Source organism: Triticum urartu, chromosome 5A (genome assembly GCF_056163025.1).
Source record: "Triticum urartu cultivar PI428250 chromosome 5A, HENAU_Tu73, whole genome shotgun sequence".
In the NCBI taxonomy this organism is placed as follows: domain Eukaryota; kingdom Viridiplantae; phylum Streptophyta; class Magnoliopsida; order Poales; family Poaceae; genus Triticum; species Triticum urartu.
In genome coordinates, this window is record NC_141877.1 from 350110323 (window position 1) to 350125329 (window position 15007).

Below are 15007 nucleotides of genomic sequence, written 5' to 3' on the forward strand. Positions count from 1 at the left end.
GGTCTCATATAGCCAGAACGATATATACTGCAGTACCAATATTGCTCGACTTCCCGAAGAGGCGAAGAGCCAATCGCAAGGTTAATAGTTTGGAGATGCCAACCGCAAGGTTTATAGGAGAACGAGTAGTAGGTGCCGCGTAATTTATAAATAAAGTTTTTTTTCTTCAGTGGCACGTACGCAATATAAATAGGTTCATATGGAGAGAAAAGGAAACCGCTCCACTATATACATAGGCAGGATGAGACTACACGGTTGCTTGCTGGGGTTGCTCTCTTCAGTTTTCACACTCTCTCACACAAAACCACTGTGTCCACATCTCTAACATCCCGGCGGATCACGTCCGCCGGGGGAAGGGGTGGATGCTTAGTGTAGATGCGGTCGCCGTCGCCGACGGTGAAAACCCACTGTCGGCACGTCCCGATCAGGGGTCCCCGCCATTCTCTCTCACAAAGCCGGTGAGGTTGCCTTTGTCCATTGCTCGCTGCCGCGACGTGGGTAGTTGCCTCCTCCCACCGCCCTCCTCTAGGTTGAGCTACGTCCCGACATCCCTCAGGTACAACTCCCTTTACAGCCGGCTTGCACCCTGCTCCAGCTGCCCACATCACTCCATGTGGATATTCTCTACTTCTTTGCCCCGCACATACCTCTACTAGCTTCTACGTACTATATTTGTGATGAGCTTATGTCTCATCAACTAGTCCCAGTAATCTTATTATAATCACGCTTCTTCAATTTCTTTGCCGCAGGGATGCTCATCTCGATTTTGATGAAACCGCACAAAATGATCTGATGGTCAAAGGGTTGCAAACTTTATTTCTTAGGAAACGCCGACGTTGCCAGCAAATAAAAGCCTGGTTAGGGTTTACGGTTCAAGGGCTAGGGACAGCATGGATCGTTTTTTTCTTTAAGTGTCTCTGTTTCAATTGCTAGGGACTGCATGAGTAGTAGTAGTATTGTACTCCTTACGCCCGCTCCCTCGCCCACGCACGCGGTGGCTCGCAGGACGAGGAGAAAATTTTACTACTCCCTCCGTTTACTCCTTGTCCCTACTACCTTGGTTAGAGAGATTATCATATTGTTTGGAATATATATGTCCTTTAGTAGATTTCAATATGAACTACTAGTACATACTCCAAACACTGATGTATATAGACGTATTTTAGAGTGTAGATTCACTCATTTTGCTCCGTATGTAGCATAAAGTTGAGACACTTATTTTTGGAACTGAGGGAGTACATATTTGTTATGATCTGTCAATCATTGAGATGCAATAGCATGCATGTTAGTCTCCGTTGTAATTGATGAAATGTTGCAACGGGCAACTTTGGACGCAAGATACATGTAACAGAAGCTAGAAGCTTCATAGCATTGTACTATCTCACTGATAAATTACAGTATGTACTCTACAAGTACTTCCTCCGTTCCTAAATACAAGTATTTGTAGAGATTTCACCATGAACCACATACGGATGTATATAGATGCATTTTAAGTGTAGATTCATTCATTTCGTTCCGTATGTAGTCCACCTAGTGGAATCTCTACAAAGACTTATATTTAGGAATGGAGGGGGTACTATGTAATGAGTTGGTGTTGCACGATGTCCAGAAAATATGGTGATAGTGTGAGGTGGGCCATGTAATCACTGAGCCTGCGTGTTTTCACTGCTCTTGCACTCCTCCGCCGTAAGAATGGAGAAAATTGTAATCTAGTAGTACCCCCTTTCGCCGAAAGCGTGGGACATCCAGCAGTCCTACCACCTCAGTAATAATGACCAATGAGCTATCAAATCACATAGACCCAGCAGTAAGTTGGACGGACACAAGGTTAGGCGTTTGGAACTATTAAAATATGTTAGCTTTTGTGGGCCATCTAGCTTGGGTGGGCTAGAAAAACCTTGCTAGCTCAGAAGAGCCAGATCGGCTCGCTTCCGACGGCAAACTTCGCATAGTAGTAACATAGACTAGTAACATATGCATGTTGTCCTAGTCCAAGTTACTCGCAACTATGACCAGCCTAAACAATGTAACCAAACGCTCCTTACTCTGCCTTGTTACCCCCCTCCCCGAAAACCCAATGCATGGAGCGCAACTACGCGTTGATCAGTCAAGAAATCAAAGTCGGCTTGCATGCGAGTTAATACGTGGCCCTGCATGGTAGCTAAAATGGCATCTCTTAGTTGTTTGGATTAATTGTTGCATTTAGAGACAGAAATCAGGGCTTTGATTGGAGGAATGACTGGTCAAGTTTCTCCTTCTCCTCCAATCTGCTTGCACCTTGGTCCCGTCGCACCTTCTAACGTGACTTATTACACCTAGACGGAGGGAGTCGTACGAGATACGGTGGCACACTGACTTAGGTCGAATACAAGTGCCCAAAATTGTGTGCATGTTATAATAAGGATTCACTTAAAATAGTACGTGAGCGAACGGAGGGATCAATTGGACAGTGTTCCCGAGCAGTAGCGAGATGTGTGAGGTAAGATACACCGCTGGCGCTTTTATTTTTTCTTATTAATTTGTTTGTTTCACCCTCTGACTGGTGGGACCCAATGCACTACGGGAAGAGAGGTAAGGTGACTAAGGTTGCATTATTTCTGCACCACTGTGGATAGTCTTACCACCAAAGCCACATGACACGATTATGATTTAAATCCCAATGACTCCCACACACACCAAAAAACACGACATGCTTGTCACACGAATGCAGGAATGTATAAAAGGTTATTTTCCTCTCATTGAACATAACGGGAGGGTTGTGTAGCTGGTTAGCCTATTCGCTCATCAAACTTGAGGTCTCGGGTTCGATAACTCCACTTGAGCATAATTCGTGCCAAGAGGATTCTTTGACTAGTCAAAATGGATGGATACGAAGCTATACAATCTCGTAGTGACTGTACAATCACCTCATCACATATAAGCTGCAACCTCGGCGCTTGTTATCTAGGGTTTGCACTCTTCACACTCTCTCCAGTACATCTATACACGCTGGAGCCTCAGCGCTTGTAGTTGCTCTCTTCACACTCTCTCACCCTCTCCAAATCTAAACAAGACTTCATTGGCCTCTCTCTCCCCTCACTGCTGGTCTGCTTGTAGTTGCTCTCTTCACACTCTCTCACCCTCTCCAGATCTAAACAAGACTTCTCTCCGCCGGGAAGGGAAGGAGGCTTAACGCTGTCGCCGTCGGCGAGGGAGGGAACCCACTACCGGCGCAGCTGTTCACTTTCACCCAGCGGCAGCGCGGGAGGGCCTCCGACCCCTTCTTCTTCGCCGCCGTACATAGTGTGGGTCGAACGGCCTTCGGTCGCCCACCGAACCACACCCCAAGAACCTTAAGGTATAATTTACTTATTCCACATGCATTGCTCTAGCCGCATGTGGGCTTTTTCCGCTTCTGCACTCGAATCTAGGTGTTGGATCAAACAGGAAAGTAGTGGGGAAAGTTGTATACCATGAATCTAGGACGTGGTTCAAAGAGGAAAGGAAATGGGGGAAAGTAGTGGGAAAAGTTGTATAGCATGAATCAAGGATGTGGTTCAAAAAGGAAAGGAAGGGGGAAAGTAGTGGGGAAAGTTGTATCGCATGAATCTAAGATGTGGTTCAAAGAGGACAGGAATGGGGGAAAGTTGTATAGCATAAATCTAGGATGTGGTTCACAGAGGAAAGGAAGTGTGGAAAGTACTAGTACAAACTGGCTATCCAGCACCTACGTTGGTCGAAAAGGGAAAACAATGACAAATGCAGTACGCACATCTGTAACAAACTGATCTTTTGTTTTGGGGGACAAGGCTGTAGAGTTTGAGCAGGACTAGATTTGTTGCGCTCACATAGGGAAAGGTGTCTAAAGATAACAAAAATGGGACCAACACAAATATGCTCCTTGGTTGTTTGTTCTTTGTTGCAACAGACTGTGCATCACCCCAGTACATCGGTAGATGCACATGGTGCTGGTGCGTCCACTATCCCGTGCAACTCTTTAGCTGCTGTTAATCTAAGGCCTTGTTTGGTTCAAACCTCCCTAGTCCCTACCTGCTTGGTTCCAGGGACTAAACATGGACTAGAGGTTATTAAATGACATGCTAAAAGACCATGTTACCCCTAGTAATGAACAAATAGAGACAAGGTGCGATGTGTGGCAGGGGCAACTGTTGGAAAAAGTCCCAAAAAGACTCTCCCTCGGTATCGTGGAATCGTCACGGCAGATGTCGTAGTGTGAGGACTTAGTCGTAAGGCCAACGCATCTATGTGGTAGCTTGAGAGGGGTTGAGCGGAATCGAGAGACGCAACACAAGACAAGGGTTTAGACAGCTTCGGGCCCCGGGAAACATCATCCGGTAATACCCATACATGCTGTTTGTGGCTAGATCTCATTATGATCATGAGGAAGTCGTCGTAAACCGGCTCTCCCAGTTAACCCTAACCCTTAAGATTGTTTCTTCTTACTTATCCCTCTTTGGGGAGCCCTGCCCCTCCTTATATAAGTTGAAGGGGCAGGTTACATGTCGAGTCCAACTCGGACTTTAAGACTTAACTATTATGACTTCTCTTCATGGGCTTCTTAACATCTTGGGCTTCATAACGTCTCGGGCTTCATAACTCCTGGCAACCCAGTTATCACTGTCTGTCGGGTTATAACTGGTGTCGGTTTAAGATGGTGTGCCGGTTTATGATTGTCTGCTGAGCTATCATCTGATCTAACTCCTGTCTTAACTGTCAGCCGATTTAACAACCTGTCGGTTTACCGTCTGGGTTAACTGCCTGTTTTACCTGTCTGTCTTAACTGCCAGCCGGTTTAACAACCTGCCGGTTTACCGTCTGACTTAACACCAACCGGTTTACCACCTGCCTTAACACCTGCCGGTTTATCACATGCCGTAACACCTGCCGGTTTACCACCCGCCGGTTTACCGTCCGTCTTAGCCATCTGTCTTAACTGTCTGTCTTAACTATCTGTCTTAACTGTCAGCCGGTTTACTAAGTCCCAGCCGGGTTATAATTCCGGCCGGATCATACCGCGGGGTATATCCCCGACATTAGCCCCCAGTTTAATTTGGATTTATCCATGTTAAACTAATCCCGATCATCCTTAAGCCCTTGTCACTTCCTTCTTCTATAAAATCCGGGTCAATAGGCCAGCTTCATAATCAATTTGCTGACATTGGTTTGTCACAGAGAAATATTGTGAAGAATAACTCCTTTGACCCAACTCTCAATGCTTAACAAAAATATTGATCTTTGAAATATTCATCTGATCTTCAGCCGGTTTAAGAATGTAGAACTTTGCCGGTTTAAGAATGTAGAACCTTGTCGGTTTAAGAATGTAAAACTTTACCGGTTTACCGTTGCCAAAATTGCCGGTTTATGAATATTGATGGCACCGGATCATAACTGTTTGTTAACATTAGTTTTGAAAATATACCTCTTATATGCCTATCACTTGTAGCCCCCAAGTCTTAAGAAGGCAACGTAGTAACAGCTTAAGATTTGCTTCAATATGAATGTCACAAGCTTGAAGAAATCCAAATTGTTCATCTTAGTCAGTAACCAAAACTGAATATTCCACATATGTAGCCCCCAAGTACCGGGTTATCATGCTTGCAGCAACCTGGTACTTGTAATTGCCTGATTCTCATAAAAACTTCAACCAGTGTAGCCCCCAAGGGCCGGGTCATTATGCAATAAGGAGCAGGGACTTTATAGATATGATCATGTAGACTTGAATAGCAACGTGTAGCCCCCAAGGGCCGACTCGGTAAGATAATATTGAGCTGGGACTTTATATATATACTTCATTGAGAATAACATTATACGATGTAACCCCCATCATGGGGCTTGAACCCACGTCTACAAGGTTGAGAGCTTTGTGCTTTACCAACTGAGCAGTGGATCCTTCAATAATAGATGAAAATTTGTGTACCTTGAATTGTTGACAAGAGCAATTGGTAGCCCCCAAGGGCCGGCTCATTACGATGTGATGAGTCGGGTCTTCAATAAGTGAGCAAACAATGACTTTGCATTAGCCCCCAAATGTCATGGTGCATGCTTGCAGCGACATGAGACTTGTGTATTTGATGTAATCCCAACTTGAATAATGTAGCCCCAAGTGCCGGGTCGTAAGCCTGCATCGACTCGGGACTATTCCTTCAATTGTAGAATAAATCATATCCATTGATGATATGATAGTCATTGCGCTAAAGCGACTTTGAAAACCTTAATCATAATACTGGTTATTGATAACCATAAAAAAATCCTGGCCGTGTTGGCTATTAAAGATTTTGAATAATAACCTGGTTTGAAAACCGATTCCTGCCATATAAACCGGTATATCCATGCACATATGATACATGCTATGATGACATAATGATGATGAAACGTATGATGCAATATATGATGATGTATATGTATGATCAAGAGGGTTTAAGATACGGTTCGGATACGACCAGAGCCCCCATGTAGTCATAATTGTGGCATTACGCCCATCGAGAGGTGTAGCTATGGTTCGAATATGACCAAGCCCCCAAGTGATTTTCCTGGTGCCCTTATGCCTATCAAGAGGTGTAACTATGATTCGAACCCATAGCCCCAAATGATTTTCCTAGTGGCCTTATGTCTATCAAGAGGTGTAGCTATGGTTCGGATACGACCAAGCCCCCAAGTGATTTCCTTGGTGCCCTTATGCTGATCAAGAGGGTATAAGCTATGGTTCGGATACGACCAGAGCCCCCAAGTGATTTCCCTGGTGGCTTTAAGCCTATCAAGAGGTGTGACTATGGTTCGAACATAGCCCCCAAGTGATATTGTGAGCTGTGCTCAAGGGATACCCATGTTTGAGTTGTGCTGTGCAGCAGACTCTCTTTGGCCCCTTATGATAATATTGGCTTGATAGCCGGATTACCGAAGTAACCAGAGCTGTGCTCTTATGATAATATTGGCTTGATAGCTGGATCAAGAGATGTCGCTATGGTTCGAATACGACCAAGCCCCCAAATGATACTGTGAGCTGTGCTCAAGGGGCACCTATGTTTGAGTTGTGCTTTTGCAATAGACTCTCTTTGGTCCCTGTAATTTTTCTGAGAACTCGAACTTGCGAGAGATGAATTCTTTTTAACCGGAATTTCGAATCGGATATTGAGAGCTTCAAAGCTTTGTGGGAGACAGCTTTCCCTTGAGCCGGATTTTAAACCGGAATCCTTCTTTTTAAGCCGGAAATTTTCTGACAACCTTTAAATTTGCACCAATATGGCGGTTTAAGGTCCTGCATTAAATAACTTTGCAAGCTGGAGTAATTGCTCTTTAGAAAGCAATATGTACCATAAAAAATATATTGGATAGACTTCACCTGATATGTTAAGCCGGAATTTATCCGCCATGGAGCTTAATGATTACTTCAGCGAAGCTGAGATCAATCTCGGGTGAGTCAGCCGCGGCGTTTTTAAACCGGTGCGGACAGATGAATCGGCCGCGGGGGCGGACAATAAGTCAATCGCGTTTGTTGATGTAGCAGGGGTGGCAACTTGCGTAGAATGAGCGCTAGTGCAAAAAATAATATTTGCTCATGCCCTTTTTGCAACACCTTTTTGTAAGGAATAATGGTCCTGTGAAAGATATCATAGACCAAGTAATTGTTCTTTGATAAAAACAATATGTGTTCATAAAATAAATTTAGATAAATATCACCTGGTTTGTTCGGACAACGGATGATCTTTACATGGTCCAGAGTTTAACTTGGATATACTGAGGTTTAACAGTAGCATAAACGTGCTAGTCTGGTATGATACGTGATGAATCAGTAGTGTTTACCTCTCCATCACATGACCTCTTTAACTCCATGAGAGAATTTAATATTCCGTTTGTTTCAGATTGTAATGCTCATAGTCTCCAATGTGTACGCTAGCACTGGAACTTGGACGAAAAACTCCAACTCCTCCTCTGGCCGGGATGACCAGAGTATTACTACCAGTATACCCCACCTCCACTCTCCATTCCCGCATCTACCAAGCCGTCCTGGCATGTAACCGCGGCAGTGGATGTGAACCGCAACAGCTGTGTAGGAGCGGTGCAGTGAGTCGCGGAGGAGAGGCGTCGGTCAGGTGAGACCACAGCTATATGGACAGTAGCAACTTGAGGCCGCCAGGCGGGACCATGGCCTGGACCCCCCTTTTTTCGTATTCGCATCAGGTCTTGAGCAACTGTTTTTCTTCAGTCCTTTTTCCATGGAGTATGGGCTGGTTGATTTGCCCTTGTATGCGTGTACTTCTTCCAGCTTCAGACTCCCCTTAGTTGCCCCCCATGAGTGTACTTCCTGGCTACCTTGGATTACAAATGGGATATTGTCATCTAAACATACTAGGAGTAGCACTCTACTTTGGTCGGCCATGCAATCAGCCAACCGGAGCGGCAGTAACACACGGGCACCGCCAGAACAGGGCGGGTTGCAACTGCGGCGGCTCAAGCGCGGTTGCGGCGGCTCGACAATGGGACGAGGCACGACAGAACTGGCCTGAGCGGGTCACGTGGAGAGGGCAGAGCCGTCGGTGATGGGGCAGGAGCATCGGGTGGTGAGGCGTGGTGACTCGTGGCAGCGGCGAGGCGGAAACGAACGGCTTGCCGGAGGCTTTGGCTCTACCGCGAGAAGCTTGGAGGCACATAAACCGGCGGCCGGGACGGAGCAGCAGGTTGGTGTTGGGCAGAGGTGACCTAGCGGGGCGGAACCGGCTCGAGGCCTCGGAGGCCGGTCGATGAGGCGGTTTGACCAAGCAATTTGAAGGGTATAAGGTAATTTGATCCTCTGATGCTTGATGACTCGATGGTGACTCGCGGGCAGGGCCTTGGCGAGTCGACGTGCGGCGGTAGCCCACGGCGTGGCGAAGTGGATGGACAAACCGGCTGCGGTTTGAATCAGTAGAGCGAGCCAGCAGCGGCCCTCGAACGGCGTTTGACTGGCGGGGCAAGGCAGCGGAGGTGGAAACCGGCGACCTGTCGCGCTGCTCGCGGAGGTGGTGAAGCAGGCAGCCGGTCCAGAAGTGAACCAGCTCGGCGGCTTAACGGGACCGCGGATGTAGTAACTCGGAGGACCGCAGACCGGCAGGTTGGAGGCACAGCTGAAACCGGCTGGTTGGAGCAGCCAAGGCGGGCTCGCGGCTGTAGAGATGAGGGTGTGCGATCGGCGGTTCAGGAGCGGCACCGTCTTCATCCACTCCGGTCAGGGAGGCACAGGCGCAAGGTGAGCCGGCAGTGATGAGCGGGTTGCGGCCTCCATGTTGGAGGTGGAGGTGAATGGACGGCTTGAAAGGCACGAGGCCAGCAGAGATGGGACGCGGCTTTGTTGATTTTAGCTGGGGGCAGGTAAACCGGTGGGCTGCCAGGCATCGCGTGGATCGAGACAGAAGAGGCCAGAGTCGGCCGGGCGCTCGAGGACACAGGAGAGGTCAACAAGGGCTTGAGGCGGCTCAACACTGTAAAGGTGGCGGCCATTAACCCGGCGGCGGAGGAGACGACCTGGTGCTTGATGCGGGGTGGCTTGAAGGTGCGGCAGGTTGGCAATGCTCCGGCCGCCAGGCGTGGCGCAGGCGAAGACGGACTGGCGTAGCGAGGCACGCACCACACCGTAGAGGAGAAATCCGAGTCGTCGAGGCTGTGTGGCCATAGCAGTTTGAAAAATCCGGGTCGTCCCCGTCTCTGGATCGTGGTCCCCTTTCTTTTGTAAACCGTGCTAGTGCTAGTACTAGCAATAATTAATCTCTTCTAATTGGATTCGGGTTCTGGCTTCCTTTGTCTTGTACCCAGACTCACGTGTGTGTCTCCCTTTTTGTTTGGAATTCTTTCCATCGCTAGAGTCAATCTCCATTGGTTCAAGTGATTCGTTTGTAGAATCAGCATCTACACTAGTTCAGAACGAGTCGAGGCAGGAGGCTGGAGTTTAATAAACCGCCTTGGAACAGACATCGAGAGGTGGATTGGCCACAACCCGGCGGATCGGACAGAACCACCACCGCAGACTTTTTCCTGTCCGTCCCAGCGTAACATCGGTTGGTTAGGGTGCAACCCTGAAATCTTTATCTCGATCTTGTACACGTCATTCCTAACCGTCCATCGATGACGTAGATCTTTGCGTGCTGGCTGACCCGGCTGACGAATTCGGTGCTGATGGAGATTCTTCATAACCGGTGCTTTTTGTTCGAGAAAATATGAACTTCTTGATCCCTTAGAAAAATCCCTCCAAGAACTCAACACCATCATGCGTGAGCCCCATGGTGGGAGCCAACTATCGTGGAATCGCCATGGCAGATGTCCTAGTGTGAGCACTTAGTCATAACGCCAACGCATCTATGTGGTAGCTTGAGAGGGGTTGAGCGGAATCGAGAGACGCAACACAAGAGAGGGATTTAGACAGCTTCGGGCCCCGGGAAACATCATCCGGTAATAGCCCTACATGTTGTTTGTGGCTAGATCTCATTATGATCATGAGGAAGTCGCCCTAAACCGGCTCTCCCAGTTAACCCTAACCCTTAAGATTGTTTCTTCTTACTTGTCCCTCTTTGGGGAGCCCTGCCCCTCCTTATATAAGTTGAAGGGGCGGGTTACATGTAGAGTCCAACTCGGACTTTAATACTTAACTATTATGACTTCTCTTCATGGGCTTCTTAACATCTTGGGCTTCATAACGTCTCGGGCTTCATAACTCCTGGCAACCCAGTTATCACTGTCTGTCGGGTTATAACTGGTGCCGGTTTAAGATGGTCTGCCGGTTTATGATTGTCTGCTGAGTTATCATCTGACTTAACTCCTGTCTTAACTGTGAGCCGATTTAACAACCTGTCGGTTTACCGTCTGGGTTAACTGCCTGTTTTACCTGTCTGTCTTAACTGCCAGCTAGTTTAACAACCTGCCAGTTTACCGTCTGACTTAACACCAACCGGTTTACCGCCTGCCTTAACACCTGTCGGTTTACCACCTGCTGTAACACCTGCCGGTTTACCACTCGCCGGTTTACCGTCCGTCTTAGCCATCTGTCTTAACTGTCTGTCTTAACTATCTGTCTTAACTGTCATCCGGTTTACTAAGTCTCAGCCGGGTTATAACGCCGGCCGGATCATACCACGGGGTATATCCCCGACACTCGGGGTCTTCTTTCTTTAGTCCCAAATGCCCACTTTTAGTCCCTAAAAGTCCCTCCTGTTTGGTTTAGATGGGACTGACACGGAGTTTTTTAGTCCCTCCACCAAAATGTCCCTGTAAATAGCACCCTCTAATAATGCCGCCGGAAAATTGATGCAATGCCACAGTTAAAAGCAAATTACATGTTTAACGAATTTTATTGTTATTATAATCTCTTTGTTAATATTAATCAATGCCACCGTTGGAGAAATGCTACTGTCTTGCTTTCTTTCCCATTTAGATAAGGTAGATGCTTCTTTTTGTTGGCTTCTGTGTCATCCATCGTTATTGACCACTAATTGTTTCCTTTGCACCTCTGTGTAAACAGGGTTATCTACTTCACCTCGTTGCCATTGTGACCTTTTGTTGCACTGCACAAAACACTTTTTGTTTTAAGAGTGTTTTGTGCAGTTCAACCAAAGTGTTACACCGACAACGTTGCTTGATTGCTTGATCTTAATGGAACTGCACAAGAGGAGATCTTACTTCCTATCCATGTTGGCAAATTTGGTTCAGATCTTCTCTTGTGAGTTGTTTGAATTCCGTGTCATGAGAGGTCAGTACTAGCCTTCTTTCACATGATTCTGCAGTGTGCTTTCATATGTTGTGCTACTTCTACGATAATGTTGCTTGATTTTAGTGAACTGCACAAATGAAGACAAGACTTCCAATCTGTATGTGCACCGCAATATACCATTGGGGTAAGATAAGGATATTTCACAACTGTTGGCCTGTATTTTGCCACTTCCATCAGAAAATTAATGTCATTGTTTAGTGTTATACTTGTGCAACCTAATTGACATGCCAAATCTTACATTGAAGGTGAAGCTTGCCTGTTATTGAACCAAGTGATGAAGGGGAAGAACAAGAGGAAGAAAAACAAAAATCAACTCCTAGTGCTGTAATGAAGCACTGGAACTGTGATGACACAAGTAATGATATAGCCTTGCATTTTAATTTATTGCTATGGCTGGAACGAGCAATTGTTTTGCCACTGATTTGATGCCACTCTTAATGTAATACGTAATTATCTCTACTTGTGCAAACAGTGATCTTCTTTGAAGATACAATATATTTTAGTGGAACTGCACAAGAAGATGTTGGAAACATTAATCTAATCGAGGAGTATATAGTAAGCATGGCCACCATAGTAGATAGCAACAGATGGTTCCGGAGAAGTGCTTCATCTGTATGCTCTACACAATAAGCCTCCTAACAAAGGTTGGTACTCGCCCACTGATTTCATCCATATGATTGAGCTTTGTCATCTCTATTGGTGTTGTGCTACTGTTTAGATACTGTCGTCAAAAAGTGGTATTGTCCTTGAGAAGTGCTTCATCTATGTTGTTTTAAATATTTCCTTTCCTTTTTTCGAGCAAACAGGGATGCTAGCATTTAGTTATCCTCTTGTCTTTGCACAACAGGATCATCCTCCTCTGAAGAAGAATATGGAGTACGTGAAGTGACTAGTTCCGATTATGCCAGGATGAAGAAGCCATGTCTATATTCTCATCAGAAGGAGCAGTTGAAGGATGGTTACATTACCCCCCACAAGACCAAACTAACTTCAGCTCAGAAGGACTGACAAATCTCCATTTTCTTGCTGTGATGCGCGAGTACAATGTTGTTCTAGGATTCTTTCCGGTGAGTTCCATTTTTCTAAAAGTGTGCTCTACATGGACCATGTAGGTGCCTGTTTAAACTGTCAATTCATAGTACAGTTTGCTTTATACTAATCACTTTTTTGTATTTGTGCAAACAGGGGTTCTCAGCTTTATTTCAATGGGAACTACACAAAATGTTCATGAATACATCAAATCATTCATTTCCACCACAAGAAAGGAGGTGTCGATAAGTTCAAGGCGTTGCAACATATAAGGGCGAAATCATACAAGCTACGCGCGAATTTGGTTGATTTTGGTGGAACTGCACAAAAAGAACAGCTGGTTTATTTAGCACAAGGTGCCATGTCAATGTCCGAACTGATGGCAAACCCTGCCCATTCCACAATCATGGGCATTTGATATTTTGGCATGGGAAAACCTTGTCAATTTTTTCTCATTGATTTTAGCAAGAAGACATGCGTTTGATATTTTCAAATGGGACGCCCTTTGCTGTCAGCAGCGTCGATCCATTTTTTCTTTATTCTTTAGTTGTGAAGTAAATATTGGCTCTGACATGTGAATCGCTGAGATGCATAATCATTGATTCCTTTGAATGTTCTCTATGAATTGCCAGGCATGTGTGTTTGATTGCAATGTATAGGAACGCTAAAAAGCTGCTCAAACTCTTTGTTCTCCTTCTGTTCCTTTTTACTTCGCACATTGTGAAAGTGCATACTTTTTTTATAAGATTGGTCAAAGTATAGATACTTTGACTGCAGACAAAACTTGTATCCAGACTAGGAAGGACCGGAAGGAGTACATGTGAAACTGCTGCAAACGAGGTGATCACCCTGGGAATAAAGCTAGTACGTATTGTTTTGCATTTTCATCCAATGCCAGTGATACAAGAATTCGAACTAATCGAAATAAATTCATTCATACACGGTTGGATTTCATATAAACATGCCGGATTTCATTGCATTTCATACATTCTTCAACTAAAAAGGGGTGCGCTGGAGGTATAATTAATTAACCGAAGCTACCCACCTGTGTCTGGCTGAGCCGAACAGAAGCTTCAATGACTTAACTGCAGGTGCAGTTGCATAACTGACATGTGGCCCAGATGCCTATTGGGCCCACGTGTTAATCAGCCAACTGCACCAGCAGTTAAGTAGAAGCAGCGTCCTTCTCCAACATAGCTCTCCGACTCCACGTCGCTGCTAAGAAGCTAACCGGCCGTCAGTGGTCAACCCGCCTAGCTTGTCATAGAGATTAGGGCAACTAGGAGCCCAATGATCAGGATCCCCACATGACAAACACCTTTCTTCTTGTCATTCTTCTTCTTGAAGTTCGTGTGTTGCACAGCCTTGTTCTTCCCATCAAACTTGCCCTTGTTTTTGAACTTGTGGGGCTGGAAGTTCTTCTTCTGTACCAGATTGGCACTAGATCCTCCCTCAATTCCTTGAGCACGTGTGTCCTTTGCTCTCGCCTTTTCTTCCACATCAAGAGTGCCAATGAGATCCACGAAGGAGGAAACTTAGTGATGATACCTCCGGCAACAAACTTGTCTAGTAGCATACAACTAAAGTGCTCAAGTTCTCTAGCAAATGACAGTATCTCATGAGGTTGCTCAACCACGGAGCGCTCTTCAATCATCCTGTAATCATAGAATTGCTCCATGATGTACAGCTCAGTGCCAGCAACTGGAGGGTAGCAGCGGTGGCCTTACTTGGACCCAAGTGGCGGCGACCTACCGTGTTCTACTCTTCCTCGTTTTCTATGTGGCGCGGCCTCGTTGGCAGCGGGGCGGGGCCTCGGCGGAGCCGGCGATGTCCTCCCTCTCGTTGCCGGCGGAGCGGGGGAAATCCTCCCCCTCGTTGCCGGCAGGGTGGGGCCTCGGCATAGCCGGCGGTGTCCTCTGCCTCGTTGTTGGCACCGTGGGGCCTCGTCGATGCCAGCAAAGCGGGGACTCGTCAGATCCGGCATTGTCCTCTGCCTCGTCCTCGGTCTCGCCAAACAGTGCCTCGCCCGCTTCATCGCCCTCTTTGTAGGCGGCCGCAGCCTCCGCCACCCGCATGCGGTACCGCCAGCACTCAAGGCGGCCCTCACGGGCGGAGCGGCACGAGTCGAGCAGCGCCTCCTGCTCCGCCCGCTCCGCGGCAATCTGCTCCTCCGCCTGCAGGTGCTCCTGGAGGAGATGGTGGTTGTAGGCAGCGTCGGCCTGCTCCTCACGCTTTTGCCTCACC